We start from the raw sequence: 17,947 nt of genomic DNA, 5'->3' as shown, positions 1-17,947 counted from the left end.
ACGTGTCAGCAGGGCAGACCATCTGTTCCATCCGCATGCTGAAATTGCTGAAGACCTAGGATTTTTAGTGACTTAAGAGAAGCTGCAACACACCTCCCAAACGTAGAAGATGGAGCTTTTCTTTAAAGAACCCAGACCTTGAACCGTAGAGCTCCATAATTAGTAGTACAGGAAAAAGAGTTAGACAAACCTCTTAACCTTCCTATTGTCCTCAGGGTCAAATTTGACTGTCTCAAATGTTTCTGTATCACATAATTATATATAAATGTAGTCCACTGCCCATAGATTGCGAAAAGAAGTGCATAATATATGGTAATTATCCTAGAAGAAACTCGCTAAAAGGCCTTATAAATAGTCAAACAGACTAGGTGCGTGGTTGACGGGAAGACAATACGAAGGTTAAAGTGAATTCATACTACATGAAAACTGTTGGAGCAGCAGGAACAAGTGTTTTGGAAAGATACACTGCTCCACTGAGATGTCGTGATTAAATAAGGGCTCTTAAACTGTCACCACACTGTCCCATAAATCACCTGGGGATAGATCCGTTGTGTGAATTAGGTCTCATTGTTACGATTGCCACCAGAAGCTCTGAAGAAATTTGCTCTCTTGTAAAATATGGATTGGAGAGAAGTTAAATGTCCACCAATGGGATTTTTTAGATGCGGCTCTCAATCTTGTTAACAAAGACATAGAACACGAAGCTAAAGTGCACACCACACAAACGCTGATGCCACGGTGGCGCCAGACTTACACTGCACTTCACACATCTCCTTGGAAGCAGACCTTGATTATGAGAACAAGTGGTCCAGATAAAGTCGTAACACAGATAGCTTACGCTTGAAAGCTCTTCATCAGTTAGCTAATGCACATCCACAATTTTCACTGGTTAAACCAAAACATAACAAATGGACAGACTTGGGACCTTGGGTTAGGGCATGTAATGAAGCTGCTGGGTGAGAAAAAACTGCTGTGGTATTTGCAGTCGGATCTGTGGAGCTTGTCAGTCCATGTTGCTTTTGATATTTGAAGTTTGGTTTTAGACTCTAAAATTAATAAATAAATAAATATGGTGAAGAATTCAATTTTTGTACGGACTAAGTTAACAAGTTTATATGTTTAGATGCTAGAGATTGGTTTAATTAGCTTAAGACATGGCCTAATTATCCAATTTCCATGTTTTCCACTACATAGAGCTTAGCTAAGCTAAGCTAATAAATGTTAGCATGTCCATAAACATTCAAAAAGTTTCACAATAGCAACAAACATAAAAATCACAACAAGTGTTCCAGGAGCAATTTTTGCTCATTTGTCTTTCATAACATAACATCTGATGTTAGCTAGAAGATGTGGTTTAATTAGTTTAGCATAAAGACTAGTGTAAAGAAGTAGTAATTCATTACTGGGAATAGTACTTGTATAGATTAAGCTAACAAGATGCTTTGAAGATACTAGAGTTTAGCCTTAAATTAAATTAGGTTATAGGTTGAACAGTTGCTAAGAAATCTATTTAATCTCCAGCTCATGCAGCTGTTAAGCCTCAACAATAAAAAGTCCCTATTCTTAACTTTGTAGTATTTGAAATAATGCAGCTTAATAAAGGATAATTTTGCAGGCAGTGCATAACTGATTCCTTTTGTTCTTTTATTTTTACTTTCAGATTCAGCCATTGTCCAAGGATGTACTTCATTGAGAGGCAGGATACTACATTTTTAGTCATTTTAAGAGGTTTCTATAATGGGATTACATTTGAGGAACGGAGCCATAGTCATGAAATTTATCATTTAGTCTGACTGAAAGCAATTCAAATTGCACTTGTTTTTTTCTCCACCCAATTGCACATATTCAGAGTAGGGCTGACCTTTCAGTATTTATAGATCACATTCAAGGACGCTTAGCAAGTGGGCTTATGCTCTGTTCTTCCTAAATACATTCATTTCCGAGTTTCAGGGAATCAGTTTTTAGAAATCAAATCTGTCCAGTTTGTACAACTGTGCAACTACTACAAAACCTCCAATGCTGCTAAAGTAAGTTCACAGCAATTTAAAAAAGGTCTTTGTTAACGGTTTCCCGAGGTAAGAAAGGGATAGACTGTCCAAACAAAAGGCATCTGAGCTGTCTTTGAATCCTCGGTCTCCTTGGACTGATGGCAGAAAAAACACACTGTGAATTTTGATTATTTGTTTTTTACTCAGACGTATCGATGCCACCAGAGAGGATAATAATCCTTTTCTGTGTTCAGTCAAAACCAACATATTTTCCAGGAAGGACAAAACAGAACTGCAGGCTGTTGCTGAAGAAGAAACATGCATATTTTAAGATATCACTGGTGGATGTGGAGTCTGGAACAAACTTCTGTCAGCATACAGACACACGTTTGTACTTATTTCTTTTTTAAGGGATGCTCTTACCTATCACATATTAGTGTCCAACCTGATTCTTAGGTCCCAATGTGAGGATCAGACAAAATGTCCCTGCTCCCAAGGTCAAGAAACAGAGAAAACAGAGAAATAATAAATATCTAAAGTCTGGCAGACAAAAGCACACAAGGTGTAATCTGCTTTTGGAGAGTGCTGACCCTGGCTACTTTAACCCTCTCGCTACCATTGTTCCTGCCTATCTAATTGGGAACATTGTTCCCCACTTTCAAAGACTTAATTCCTTCTTTCAAAAACATCTTTCATGTACGGGGTGCAAGCGCTTCACTGGCTTAAACCCGCAATGCTTTAGAGCCCAACAATAAAGTCCAGCACAACAGAAGCACCCTCCTGTATACCTGCTCTTAGACATGATACCCAATTAAATTTCAGCTCACGACACTGCAGCGTTTCCTGAGGTCGATACCATGAATCCTACAGGTGTTTGGAGACATCTTTCAGTTATTCACGAGTTCAAGAGTTGCAGGCACAGTTTGTTGGCTCCTGGCAACAGAAAGTAATAGACGAACTGCGGATAGAGATGAACAAAGCCTCTGTGACCCGTCGGCAGTTTTTAAGCTCAATGTGCTGGAGCTTCACCATCTTGGTAGAGCCTGACTCCGCCCAACTTTGGAGTAATCCAAAAATGGCGATGCCTAGGCAGACAGCTAGCAACCTGAAGTAAAACCATAAGAGCTACTATTAGCTGGGGGGCTAGGGAGCCTTCTATATGGCTTTTAAACTTTGTTGTTTTGTTGACTTGCATGACTTACTCTTCTCGATCAAACCAGTGGTGCGGAATATAAAACTAGGGTAACTCATGGTGAGTTACAATGAGCTGTGATGAATAGAAACCAAAATAGTTTCTTTTTGAACCAAGCAGTAAACATGTTCATTTCTGTTTCAACCGGGATTGACTCACTTTTGGAGCCAGCCTCAAGTGGCCATTGGAAGAACTGCAGTTTCTGATACGTTCATTTTTGAGACCTAGACCTTTTCACGTTTTGCAGTTACTCATCATTAGACTCTAATTTCAATTAAAGAGTACTTTGTGGTATTAATTTAAATTACACATTATGTAGTGTTTTCCTCATACTCTGCTTTGAGAGAGTATGAGAGTATATAGACATTATGACAAGTCTCACACTTAGTAGAGACACAAATTTGCCACCACACATACAGTGAATAAAAAAAAAACTGGCACTCGTCTACCTACTCAGGCACTAAATTACTTTTTTCTTTCAGGAATTAAGCTCAATACAAAGCACGTTGACAATGACTGTCATCTTCTGTTGAATTAAAGTGCGATTTAAAATGACCCTGTCACTTTCCCGCCTGGTCGCCCGTGGAGATGGAAGCACCGTGCCTCCTTCTCTTCTGTAAAACCGCTAAAGACTTCATTGTGTTTCTGTGACAATCAATGAACGGGGGTATGGCTGTCTGTAATTTTGTCTCGTGTATCCAGTCCATCTCTTTTGTGCATCTGCGTTCCTTTCAAAAGGATGTTAATGGGACTTGTAATTGTACGTTTGGCAGTTATCATAACAAAACCTCTTTCATTGTGAGCATTCATCTGCGACGAGCAATGCAATTAGGTACATTAAAGGAAAAAAGCTCTTGTGTTAATGATACCAATGCATATCTCTAGAGGTAACATAGCATGAGGTAAGATGGGCAAAATACCAAATTTAACAAAATCAGATGTGGAAAGGAGATTGAAGGAATTTGTAAGCAATGTATTTGTATGATAATGGAAGTAAAGCGCTTACAAAGGCCCTAGCGCTTCAAAATTGGAGGCCCCACTTTGAAGCCATAGCAACGACTTATGGGGCTCTGCATCTCATTTATTAAATATAGACAAAAAGGTAACAGCGATGGAAGAATGGATGGTATATTTTACTGAAATAGGAAAGGTGAACTTGGAACGGGAAATCCTTCTAATGTGTGAAGAAAAAAATTGGCGTAAAAAATGTTCAGTAAACTGATGACTGAACCATATTTTCTGTTTTACGAATATGCTAATTACAAACGTTAGCAATTATGTATTATATACTGTATTGGTATTATACTGCAGCTGTTTTCCATTACATCAGCTGAACGATAATAAAAGCTTGTCGATTGAATGGGCGTGGCCGTTTGATAAAAAAAGGTGCTGAAAGATGGAAGTAGTTCGGTTAGCACCCTGGATTTAGCATCTAGCTAATGCTATAAATGCAAACAGGATAAAGACACAGTAACCGAACTCCGCATTTGTTACGGTAGCTAAGTGTTTGAGCTAGTGGCAATAGAAAATCACGTGTAATCACAACAAGGCGCATTGTGAAATAAAAAAATTGACAGTATATTTTAGTTAAACTGTCTAATGTTGCACATTTTTGGATTCCATACGTCAACTAAGCTAGATTCTTCCCTTTTTAACTTTATCAGCGTTGATTGCACAATAACAACTTTGACTTTCTGTCCTCTGTTCCTGTCGAGAAATATTTCATATACGTGCTGATTTCAAGTACCAGTAGCCTCCAACTCACTCAGTAACTTTTCATTTATTTCTTTCACCCCGAAAGTGTCTTCCAGACAGAGAGGCAGGTACCGCTGTGTCTTTTTGTTTCTTTCTTTCTGATGGGCCTCCATCTCCGTGATTGCACTCAGTGATAGATGGTTAGCGGGCGGGGTTGGGGGCTCGTGGTGGGTTGTGATTATCACATCTCATGCTGGGTCTGCTGATGGCAGGAGAGCCCCCCCCTCACAACCTCCATCCAACCCTGTCACCTTGCTCGCCCTCAGTTTACTGTCCCATGCTACCAGCCCCGACGTAATCCTGACCACGACTCCACACTGATTATCCCACACTGAGTCACCAGCGGCAGGGCCACCGTCCCGCTGACTGCGGCCTCGGTGCCGGGAGGAGAGGACAGTGTTAGGAATAGCTCTACCTGGTTACGTTTTTTGGGCACATGTTGAGTGTTTTGAAGCAGAGCTGTGCTTCTGAGGCTCCGCCGCTGATTACGACGCGATCTAGCCTCTGTGTCGGGAAAGTTGTTTGGTTTGGCTTGTAGACACGGCCTCACACGGGAAGGAGGGAGATTGAAATCAAGATATGGTGTTCAGCAAGTGCACCAATCAGAGGAAGGTTAAAAGAGACGACCGTGATGTTTAGAGTGAGGGCGACGGCTCAGAAAACGGCAAAAAGGAGATTAAAAGTGGGCTCCGCGTGAAGTATGGGAAATTACAGCCCGAACATTCTTTTCCCAAGTTTAATTCAAATTCAAGCACTGACGAAGGAATTAGCTGGACCCAGTCTGTAGCAACTTAGAGCAACTTTTTCCAAAGTCAAATATTAGCACAGAATCTGAAAATAACTTCAGAAGCCTCGGTACAAAGTTGCCACATAAATGAAATACTATTAAACCGCTGTTATCAAAAGCAACGTGGTGATACATAAGGCTTTTGTTGTCCCATTATTAAATCTTGTTTGCTTTGGGCTTTCACCTTCCTAACCATGCTTTTTTAGAGCAAATGTATTTTAGGGGTTGAATAGTGTATTAATTACAAAGTACAATATGGTTTTTGGGGTACAAGCAGGTAGGGCAATTGGGAAATGCATACACAGTGGATTTCACTCGAGGCTCAAAGTGCCCTTCACGCCACTCAACTGCTAAGAATGCCTTGACATCCAATGTCATTTGGTGTGCGATAGGGGTTGTGCAGACTAGTCGACTGGTCCATTTGTCGACTTCAAGCATCATGTCGACAAGCCACTGATCACGTGACAATAACAACACGGACGCCTCTGAGAAGGCAGGCGAGGAGCCCAGTGGGTCTTTGCGTCAAACTAGCACTGGTTCATCAAGTGCGTGGAAATACTTCACTTAAGATGAAGCCCATTGAACCGTGTCATGCAAAATATGTAAGTCAGTCCTGAAATACAACAAAAGTACTACTGCAATGCATACTCACGCCTGAAAAGTCATCTGCTAATGCAAGCAGAGGAACGGTCCAAGTCCTCTCGACAGCAGTCAAATGAACAACTTCATCAAACGCTCTTGCGGTAACAGAGAGAATCAACAATTTGGTGGTGAATTTCATTGAGATATTTTGGATACTAGACCTTTAGCTGCAGAACACGAGGAAAGAGCATTTTTTTTTTTGACCCCAGCTACACTATTTAATCTTACAACACTCTGCAGAGTACTATTAAATGCTATTGATGGTGCTGGGCGTCTGCCTGTTTTTATACAGGCTATACATATCAGCAACGCACAGTATGTAGCACATGAGCCATCTGTTCTCAGCATATGTATTCAGGTCAAGAATATAGATTTCATTGTTGCTAAGCATTACTTTCTACTGTGTTTTTATTAGGTGCGTCGTGGTCATCTACCAAAGAAATACCTAGGCTTTTATAGAAATAAAAAATAATTTGCAAGACATCTGTGTGGTCCGAGCTCACAAGCATTAACGAGATTAGCCATTTCTAGTTTGATTACTGCTTCTGAAGAGATAATCTATTATGTTTTTTTAATTCAGGAAAATATTTAATATAATGTTATGCGTAATTTGTCTTTATTCTCGTTTTTAAAGGGTCCATGCTATTCCAAATGCAAAAAACAGCGCCACACTTGTGCGCACTCTGCCATACGAAGCATCTTTAAGTTTCGTTTCCCGCGTGCTAAAGAGTGTAAAAACTTGAATTCAATTTGGGCAAAGAGCATAAATCTGCAAACCGTCGGTGACAATGCGCCGCTTTAAAATAAAAGCCCTAACTAGTGCGGCCGCGAGGGGAAAGGTATAAAAAGACAAAACAAATATAGTGAGTTCACCGAGTCAGTCAGAGCCGCAGGCAGCGGGCTTCTCCCCGCGGCTGTGACACCAGTATTAGGCAGACAGAGCAGAGGCTTGCCGCCCCACTGGGCCCATATGACAGGGCTTTAACTCCTCCATCCCATTCCAGGCCGGCCCTACTGTTAGGCAGCCTAATTGAATCCCAGCACAGAGAGCACAAGGCCCTATACATTAGAGTTTTGTCAGCAGGACTTGGGATAGCGCCTGAACCGCTTCGCTGCTTCATAATAGGGCTGTTACCTACACCAGCCACATATGGAAGGTGCAAGCAAAAGAAAGACTTATGAATACCCACACCAGGAGTACAGTGAAAAAGATGCCTACACGTGGACACACACTCACCATTTTCCTTCCTTTTTATTCAGTCTTCATTGCTTATTTTTTCTCGACTCCATCTCGGCTCTAATTCACCTTAATACTCCTCCTCTCTGCTTGGACCCAAGCTGTTCCTTCCCGCGCGCGAACACACACAAAGCCATTCTGATTCTGCTGAAAGGGTTACATTTTATTTTCTTCTCCGTTACACTTCCAAAACCCAATCATTGTTGGCCTCGGCGCGGACGCCCGTGGGGTGATTTTACTCCGAAAACCCGTGGAAGCGGCATTTTCCAGGACTCACGCCGAGAGGTCTGACGGGGTATTTTAGAGTGCAGAAGCATGTATTTAAATTAGACATGGTTTTTAATTATTTTGTCGCAGTGTAATTTTCTAGCTGAGGGCGGTCGGGCTCCTTGCTGAGGTTTGCGTTTCCATAATTCCCCGGCACCTCCGAGACGGCACAGTCTCAAACGTCCTCCCGTGACGGGCCGCATATATTAGCCGAAACCGAAATGTCAGCCGTAAAGGTCTCACCTGTGTTCCGTCGCGGTGCTCAGCGTGGGCAGTCGCCTTTTCCCCCACGAGAAAAGGCGACTGTTCAAATCCAAATGTTCCAGTTAAATCATGAACAGCCAATAAACATAAAAAAGCAGATGCCTCCAAGCGAAAACAGTAGAATTCAATAAAATATGATCAAAACTGGTGAACCATCATAATGTAAAGAGGTCATCTATGTTGTAACATGCACAATGATTGAACTTTTTTGTTCCCTTTATGGAGGTGCAGCCTGGAGGTATTTCCTACCTCCTGTCCTCAGGTCTAAAGAGAAGCATGTGTTTGTTATAGGAGTCTGAATAGAGAAGGTGGAAACCCCAGGGTCCTCCTTAATCCACCTCCATTGATTTCAGATGCTCTCCTACTTATCTCTCCTCCACAGTTAAGGAAAAGACATTATTAGCCATTCTCTCAAGCAGCGACTCCAAATTAAGACAGCTTGAAGAACGAAACAAACGGGCGACCAAATCAATGGAGTTTGATGAATTTTGAATGTTGATGGCTCATTATTTTTTAAACTACCGTTGGGGGTTAAAAAGGTGACATAACTTATAAGCTACTCGAGGAGCACGGACGACTCAAAGGCAGTTAAAGTTCCTGGTTGGTTAAATCAAGCGCCTCCTTCAAGCGGCTCAAATTTAGGACTTCCATTTTCAAAGCCGTATATATATATTCCTTCGGCCGGGCCTGAGCCTCGCCATTTTCCGTGAATCACAAGCCCGACCAGGCGTGCCGGCAATAAACTGCGGCTTTAAAGATGGAGGGGGAGAGAGAGAGAGATGCGGGCTGATGGAGCGCAGGGGAAGATGGAAGGTAAGAGCGGCAAAAAAGAAAGACGCCGTCTTTCACTTACAAGAATTGGAAAACAAAATGAAGGAAAAGCTGTGCGTGCGGTATTACTTTATGCTACAATGCCCTTTGTCTTGCTTTCATTAAATAACTGCATTCGCAAGATACCCTTTCATTTTTATCTTTATATAATATTTGAGTTGGATTGTCTCTGAGGGGAGTTGAAACGTGTTCCCGGGAAAAGTAAACCGACGAGAGATGTTCAAGGACGATAGGGAGAAAATCCCATGTGGCAACCTTCGGGCTGCAAAAGAGAGTGTAGACGTTCCAACATGGAGAAATCCATATTAAGAAGGCCAACTTTGCAGCAGAAATACAACGCCCACTTCGCACCCACTCACGCTCAAGCAATTTGACCATTTTTGAGGTAGCCAGGAGATAGGCGGAGCCTGGCGGTGCAAGATGGCGACGTCCAAGGGCACCACACTGAGCTTCGAAACCACTCAACCCACTGTTCGTCCATCAAAAAATCTGACTGCAAGAGCCAGAACGAATCTACTGAACAGACATACAATCATCAATATGTAAACCAAGCACTATACTTCATTATGTGCTTCAAGAGTCACTCTTAAAGTCGTGTGCATACATTAACAAAGCCAGTGAATCGTTGAATATGCTAAAATATGGCGAAATATGCACACATTGAAGCTTGTCGACTGTCCTTCTGTTTGTCCTGGTCCCGATACCAAAAAAAAAAGATAAAATTTTTATTATTTCAACAGTGAGACTATAGCAGACTCCAACAGACTCAGCGAGAACAGATTCCACACAGTTCTGCTGACAAAAGGGAATATGAGCTAATGCCTTTTTCCCCCCTTCTCGTCGTCTAATCTATTGCCCAAGGTAATCTAGGGATGTGTGTTAAAACAGATCAATTTGTCTGAGAGATTTCACCTTCTGATTGGATCCAATAGCGTGTGCGGACGCCGAGCTGCATTTTAATGCGAGTCGGTTTTGAGTGCCGTCGGTTGCGCTCGCAGTGGTAACTCGGTTGGTGAGCAGAAGGTAATCATCCAAATAATGGATTTCCTAAGGCAAAGAGAGACTTCAAGAGATCAGTTTTAAATGTATCTGGGGTCCACCTTTTTCCCCACACGATTTCCCCTCTGTTTTAGCTAGCTTATAAACTTTTACAAAGATTTAAACAATATGAGGGGTAGACTGAGAGACAAAAAAGTAAAAAAAACAACAACAACAACCCCCCCCCCCCCCCCCCCGCTTCCTAACAGGATACTGGAGAGAAAAACAATAATGGAACAAAGCTGACAGTATTTTTGACACTCTTTTCAAAAAGATTCCTTGGACATCATTTGGTACTATATGCTCACTCTTCACTCAGCTTCCAGATATAAAATAAATATTAAAGGTCCCATATGTATGGATTAACTTCACCTAGTGGTGAAAGTGCAGATTGCAACCAAATTTGCCTACCATGACTGCTAAAAACATCTTTCTTTGGAATAAGTGTTTCTGTTCTGGACTGGACCATGAAAACATGGCGGTCCAACGTGGCGAACTACATTCACTCTCTCTATAATGGGCTCAGTCTAAGCTATCATCCCAACAATTCCTATTTTCAGACGATTATACACTAGTCAAAACATTAATGGTATAAAAAACAAATATAACACTAGCAACTATCCATGGTAAAAGATACTAAACGCCAACAGCCATGCTAGGAGCTCTTTGAAACCATTCAGGCTTCGCAGTGGTAAGATAAATGCTAATGCCATTAGCTAATGCTAATTCTAGCAGAGTGAATACCTGCTGCCTTTAAAAGAAACTTGTGAAACTCATGTACGCAAAATACTTGTAGTGTTAGCATCAGATGAGAACACCGCTGCTAGGCAACCGCCGGCACCGAGAAGCCAGTGAGGCTAACTGTTTAGCAAGCTAACGACGTACAAGTTGTCAACAGAATATGGACTTTTCTCATGAACATGCTAAACGACATATCAAGGCAGCTAACATGTCCGCGATCCTTGTTTTGCACATTAACATTTGCTAATTCTCTTAATGCTATAAGTTTTGCATGCTTTTAATTTTTTTATTTCATTACAAAGTTTCTATTTTTCTACCTTTCTCTGAAACAAACAGCAGCATAATTCTGTTCATGTTAATGAAAAACAGTAACTATAAAGCACTTTTTCCTGAACATACAGTTTCTTTATTGTATTTACTGCCACTGTGACTTCCCTGCATGGCCACGAGCCTCACACTCTGATTGCCACAATCAAGCTCTGTAATAGAAATGCCAGCAACAAATGGTGCAGACCCCCCAAATGCCCCGAAGATAAGTGAAAAGAGAGGAAGATAAAGACTGAGAAAGTCGGCGGAAGTAAGCTGTAGAGAGGCTCATCTGGCACCGAGTCCCCGCGGGCTTCCACAGGAGGATGCGAGGAAGGTGAAGAGCCTCTCTGATCACGTTTAATTCCCGTTTTTATTGGCCGCGCCACTGAAGGAAGCCTTTGTTACACACAGGCTGACAATCATCACATGGGAGAGGGAGGCTGAGCACACAACAGACCGGAACACTAAATGAGAAATACTACGAGACAAGCTCAGCTGCAACCGCTCTCTTTTCATCTCCGCATCCCTCGGTTCTCGTCTCAGTTTACGACTTCTTGTGAAGCAACTTAAATGTGGAAATTGGCCACATTTGCATTGTACTGTATTGAATAAATATTCCAATCATTTGTTATTCAAACGTCCCTTTAGCTAAGAGGACAGTATTGTCTGACAAGTGTTTTTATCTCACACACAACAAACTGGTGCATTTTCCATTGATAAAAGTATAAAGAAATATAAAATAATGTATCCACTATGAGCAAAAATACTAAAATCAAATGTTGCTGTGGCTTTAAATCCCCTGACAGTTTTCTTGTTTTGGTTTCCACTTCGGTAGCTTCAGTAGGTTGTGAAACTCACCTTATTCAACTCTGTCTGCTGGTGTCATATATACAAGCTTCTGATTCAGTTTGTTCCAATGTCTTCACTGGACCCATATAATATTCATGTGGAGAGAAATATTTAAACCTAATACTTCATGCTTTTCTCTTTTTCATCATCATTTTATCCACATTTGGCCAGAATATATATATATATATATATATATCTAAAGGAGATGGTGCCTGTAGAATGTACACATTTACACATCCACAGAGTTCGCAAAGATAATAATCACATACTGTATATCAGTGTTAGAGACAGTCTAAGCTTGACCACTGCTCCTTTTAAAAAATTCAGTTTTGCTTTGTTTTGGTCTGGTCTGGCTGCATTACTATGTGCTGCGGTTTACGGGATACACCAGTCAAAACAGTATGCTTGGGATTCACTTGGGTGTTATTTCGTGAACCCCAGTAAACATTACTCATTCGCCTCCTTTCCCCACACACTGTATCTCTCCCTCCTCGCCAGTCTGGTCACGACTCCCCCCCCCACCCCGCCCTGCCTCTCATTCCGCCTTGGGCTCACATTGTGTATTCATTACCATTAAAGAGTCCCCGGCTTGTCTCGTCATTAGGCCGCATTACTCCGCTCTGCGCTTTCTGACATTGGTCACAGTCTGATCGGTAATCTGGTCTGAAATGATGCAGGATTTCCTTGCGGGGGCCTCTCCTCCTCGAGTTGGCTGAGAGGTGGAGACAGATTACACTTCCAGTGGACGCCTACGGCTCGCTGAGATGTGTCCGGAACCAGCGACTGCAGCTTCCGATGACTTGCCCACCATGGCTGCGACCAACTGGGACAGACCAGGGTTGCTCCAAATTCTGAGCTCGGGGATTTGGCAGGGCGTGGGGCATCACAGCAATGCATACAGAATTGCTGTGTTGCACTACCTAATGAAGATGGAGGAGGACAAACAAGAAAGTGACTGAATTTCTGTGCATTTTCGAAAAACCAGGCCAGATAAGAAAACATGAGCAAGCCAAACTTTTTGGTTTGGGGCCTCTATGCCCTGAAGAGCAAATGCTTTATGTGGTGAGGCTGCATCAGTCCCAGATTTCATCAGACTTGCATTCTGAAATAGTCTGAAATAATAAAAGAGCTCAACCAAAAGGTCCAGCAAATGTGTCGCCACAGATGATAAGTCGCGGCAGTAGTCAAAAGATCTTTCGGTTAATGCACCAGGTGTCTTGCAGAAATTATGTGAACCGGTGTCCTTGGAAGTTTTATGAAAAAAATGTCTTGATCCACGTTTGAGAAATTTTGGATACTGCAATTCCACTGCAATTCCATAACAGCTCTCAAACGCTAGCAACGTAGGCCATCACAGTATCCCCAAACCCTCAAATGTATTCTTTGTCCAAAAGCCCAGTTATTTAATTTACTAGACTATAACGTCAAGAGAAACAAAAAAATTCTTACAACGGACAATCTGCCAACTTAATTGGGGAGCAGATTCATGGAATAACTGAAAATATGTCAAACGAATCGTTCAGTACCGCTACGGGAATACGTAGCTCTGTTACAGAATGTTCGTTTGTGTGGCTAGCCTGCTGTTAGCCTTATATGGTGTTAAAGATGTACAATACTGCACGTTGTTGTAGGCAAAGGTAGTATCTGAAATTTAGTTGAAAAAGCTCTTGACACAACTTTTGTGTCCTCGCCGCCGAACCAAGACACATAGTAGCGAGCTACACGCAAGTAGCTAGCTACACGCAAGTAGCTAGCTAGCTACACGCAAGTAGCTAGCTACACGCAAGTAGCTAGCTAGCTACACGCAAGTAGCTAGCTACACGCAAGTAGCTAGCTAGCTACACGCAAGTAGCTAGCTACACGCAAACCAAATTTGTTATCTCACATTATAATGAAATAACAAGGCCTGCTTTGGCAATAAGCATTTTTGAGGGTCTGAGAATAGTTTCTTTCGTATGCTTGATATGTGATAAATCCAGGGTTTTTGGGTTGCGCCCAGCCGCAAGAGGAAGGTACCTACAGTGGGTTCATAGAGGGACAAACCATGAACCCACGGCAGGATGTTGGAGGATGTGCAGGGACTCCGTTCTGCAGAGGCGGTTCATTAAATAATAACTGCTCAAACAATCCGTTTTGCCACAGGCTTCCCCAGGTTCACCTTGAGGGAAGGCGGAACGCGCCGTTCTGGATTTGCGCATGTTACCAGCATACTGATACATGGATGAGAGGTGACTAATTTCTAATCACGTTTAATGGGATTTATCCTCATGTAGGAAGGTATTCCAATAAATCTGGTGCACAGGGTAATTTGTAACCAGGTACTTTTTGTAGACAATGATAATTATCAAAGACAATAAGGTTGAAAACGTAAATAACCTCAGTAGTCCACCACTCTTGCTCCTCATCCTCAAGTCAGCCGTCAACCAGAACGGAACCCATCTCTTCACCACTCACTCAAGAAACTTCATCTGCCAACTTATTCATTGTCCAGTAACAGCATTATCCCCTTCATCATCCCATTACGGCGCATGGGACTGGATATTGCGCAACAATTCATTATGAGGGCTATGAGCTGACATTTCCCCTCCGGAGTGGCTCATTTATTTGGAGCACCTTGATGGCAGCGGCAGCCGTTAAAACTGGCGAGCCAATTCACACGCGGGGAGCAAGTTATTGTGACAGCCAGCCGCCTAATTGTTCATTTGAGGTAATCACCCGACAAGTCAGAGCAATTTCGAGCACAATGCCAGAGACTAATGGAGGCGGACGTGCTCGCTTGATGAGATCAGAATCACGGAGCCGCCCGTCTGCTGAGTGCCAGGGGCCCCCGAAGAGGGCATCTCTCTTGATACTCAGGGAATTATCTTCACCTCTGTGGCATGACTGAGCACTCCCTTGGGGGGTGTTGAAGGGAAAAACGCAAGACAGTGATAATATTACCATATATGTGTCAGCAAAAACCGCACCAAACGGTCTAATCCGTCTTCACAAAAGGGAAAATCCACTCAAGATGAGGCCGAAAATTTATTTTCACACCCCAATCAAGATGCTTTGTGGAGCTGCCAGCGTGAGATGCATACCTCCCTCTTAGCATGCAAGAGGACACTCCTGCCACTGCTCTCTCTCTCTCTCTCTTCTTCTCTTTCTCTCTCTCTCTTTCTGTATTGGTGTGTGTGTTTTTGGGCGGTGGGGGCATGTGATGGATGACCGTGCAGTGCCGGGGCGTTCTCAGTTTAATTGTGATGTCAGTGCATGTCTGTGGCAACCCCGGCGGTGAGCGGTGACAGACAGGAGTGTTTAGATGTGTGTCAACGCGACTGGGTGTGTGTGTTTGTGTGTGTGTGTGAGCGTACGTCTTAGTCTACAGTGTACGGGGAGGGGAGCACTCTGACACGATGTTGCAGGGGATTTTCAGCCCGGGTCCCGGAAACTCCAGCGCGCACTCTCCGGGGACGGGGTTTGAGGAGTTTGGCGAAAATGCCAGCTGATCGGGGAAGTGGAGAAGTCGGACAAGTGTCGGGTTAGCTCGGAGGAGGTGTCAAGAAGACAGGAAAACAAACAAGTCGAACTGCAACGAGTGTGTTCATATGTCTTCCATGACCTGCTAAAAAAAAAAAAAATCCAATTCAACACACATTTCATGCTCTCTAACCTAAAATCATTACTTTTTACAATATTATTTACAAATATATTACTACTTGCTCTCCATATGACTGATGATACATCTAGGATGCATAAATTCTGAGCCACACATGAGGGCTGCAGTTCCTCAGGGTGATCAGAGGGTGGTGCTGTTGAACCTGAACTTCCCAACACTGTTCCCTTAGACGCAAAGTGATAATGCATATTGCATTACATTCAGACAGGACAGAGTGTCAAACCAAGGCACGCGGGGAAATCATTATTTACTCTGAGGATTATTGGAAAAGAAATCATTTTAAGAAAATATTCTATTTAAGGCGCAGCGTGTTTGAGTAGTTTATCCTGAGCCAATCATATGACATCCAGGGAGGCTGTAACGGCTTGTTACACTTGATGACTTCTCGTGTTAATGTGAAATGTTAAGATATACAGTGATGTTTTACTAAAGTTATAGAAATGCAAGGTGCTCTCAAGGGTAGTTATTTGCAGCTATGATCTATCAAGGAACAAATCTGTTACATAAAACAAATCCAAACTATACAAGGATATTCTAGCATCTCCTGCCTTCTTGCTATTCTGCTCAGGTTTGGAAAACCAGGAGTCATGTTGTTTGTAAGAGAGTGAGAGTCAGTCAGTCTGTCTCAGGAGCCAGAGTTTTTTTTTTTTTTTTTTTCAGCGAACATAGTGTGGAGTTCTTCAGGGAGAATATGTAATAAGAAACATCGCTGCAGCTTCTCCTCCTTTCGAGGGACTAAGCTGTTCTAGACACACGGATAAACAGACAGGCTGACTTGACTGGACGGAAATAGAACTGACCAACTGCGCCCATCCCGTGCCAATTTACCCATACGAACATGAGGACGGCAGAGGATGCCAGATGTGAGGAGGAGAAAACATCCTTGAATCTCGCCAGACGGAAAATGGAATCAACACGCTTTTCGTGTCAAAGTGTGGAAAAAGAACAGACGACTAAATATTACTTGAAAAGCCCCATCCAGATATGAAGCGATTTGGCCATCGTCCCTCTCTTTGAGGCTGACGGTTGGTTACTAGTGGACGTTCCAGGCTCTCGTTGCCTAGGAAACCTCAAATCCGACATCAAAAGTTTCAGGGTGCAACAAGCAGAACGTAAAAACTTTGCAAGTGTATGGGTGGACCGCTCTTTATTCGCTCTGGCTACATGTGGGTCCACCCAACGCTCCAAGCCTAGCTACCAGGATGGTCAATTTGGCGTCAGGAACCAAAGTAGTACCCTTGGGGACCCCTACCCTCAACACGATCAGTCCTTCCCATTGGTTGTCACCTCTTTTGCGTTACTTCAACGTTGAGATTACGTCTTGGCATTCTCCCACTTGGAGTCGCCAATGGTTTTCTCGCCTATCAGTCAATGACCTCTTGTCGCCATATCGCTGCTAGCTACTTCCTTACGCCCTTTAAGAATGTTACAGCGAATCAGGAGCTTTGCGCCCCAAAAGATTGCAACAAATAGAGCCTAAAAATATTGCTAGAGTATGGGTGGGCCGCTCTTAACTAGAAAAGAAAATACCGTCAACGTTGCTGCTACATTTGGGTTTACCCAACGCTCAAAGCCCACTATAAGGATAGTGGATTTGTTGATTGGTTTCCTTGCAGTAAATGTTTGGGGAACCCTACCCTCAACCCTATCAGTCCTCCCCATTGGTTGTCACCTCAAATGCGTTGCTTCACCATTGAAAATACCTCTTGAAACTCTCTTACTTGTCATCAATGGGTTCATTGCCTATCATTAACAATCAGCGGTCTCTTGTCGCCACATTGCTTATAGTCACATCCTACACTGCCAAACTAAGCACTTGTTGACCTGGACCGAGGGTATTATTTTATCCCTGGTCTTTTGGAGAGCTATTAAGACGTTGTTTCAAAACATAAGAACTACAATCACCTTACTACGAGCTTGTAGCAAGGCCTTAGACAAAGTGTCTGTTTCTATTTCATTCCAGTTCTTGTCTTGAATTGGAGATTGCTCCAAAAGGCCAATGGACTGTAATATGATTTGTATAAAAAGGCCAAACAGAAGAGGCTGAGCAAGCGAGCATGTGGCCAGCAACAAGGTTAGCGCGTGCCAGCAAAGGTTATTCTACTGTGAATTGGATGCCTCAATCCATTTATCGCCAACACAATCCCAACGCCGTGACAGAGAGGTGTTTGAGAATCCCTCGCGAAGGACTCCGTCTTCTATATGGATTTGTTTTGCTGTGTGCTTTGTGTGGCGACAAAGAGTGTTTACACACAGTTGGTTTAGCTCAAGGTAGTTTCATTTCCTGAATCAATGACTCGTTATCAGGGATCCTCACCGCAAGGCTAAGTGATAATCGTTCACAGGTAGGGGTTTCGCACTCAGGTGACAAACTGGGCTCTTTGAAAAG

The sequence above is a fragment of the Chelon labrosus genome (assembly GCF_963514085.1).
Source record: "Chelon labrosus genome assembly, chromosome: 24".
Taxonomy (NCBI): domain Eukaryota; kingdom Metazoa; phylum Chordata; class Actinopteri; order Mugiliformes; family Mugilidae; genus Chelon; species Chelon labrosus.
Note: the sequence above shows the minus strand (reverse complement) of the source record.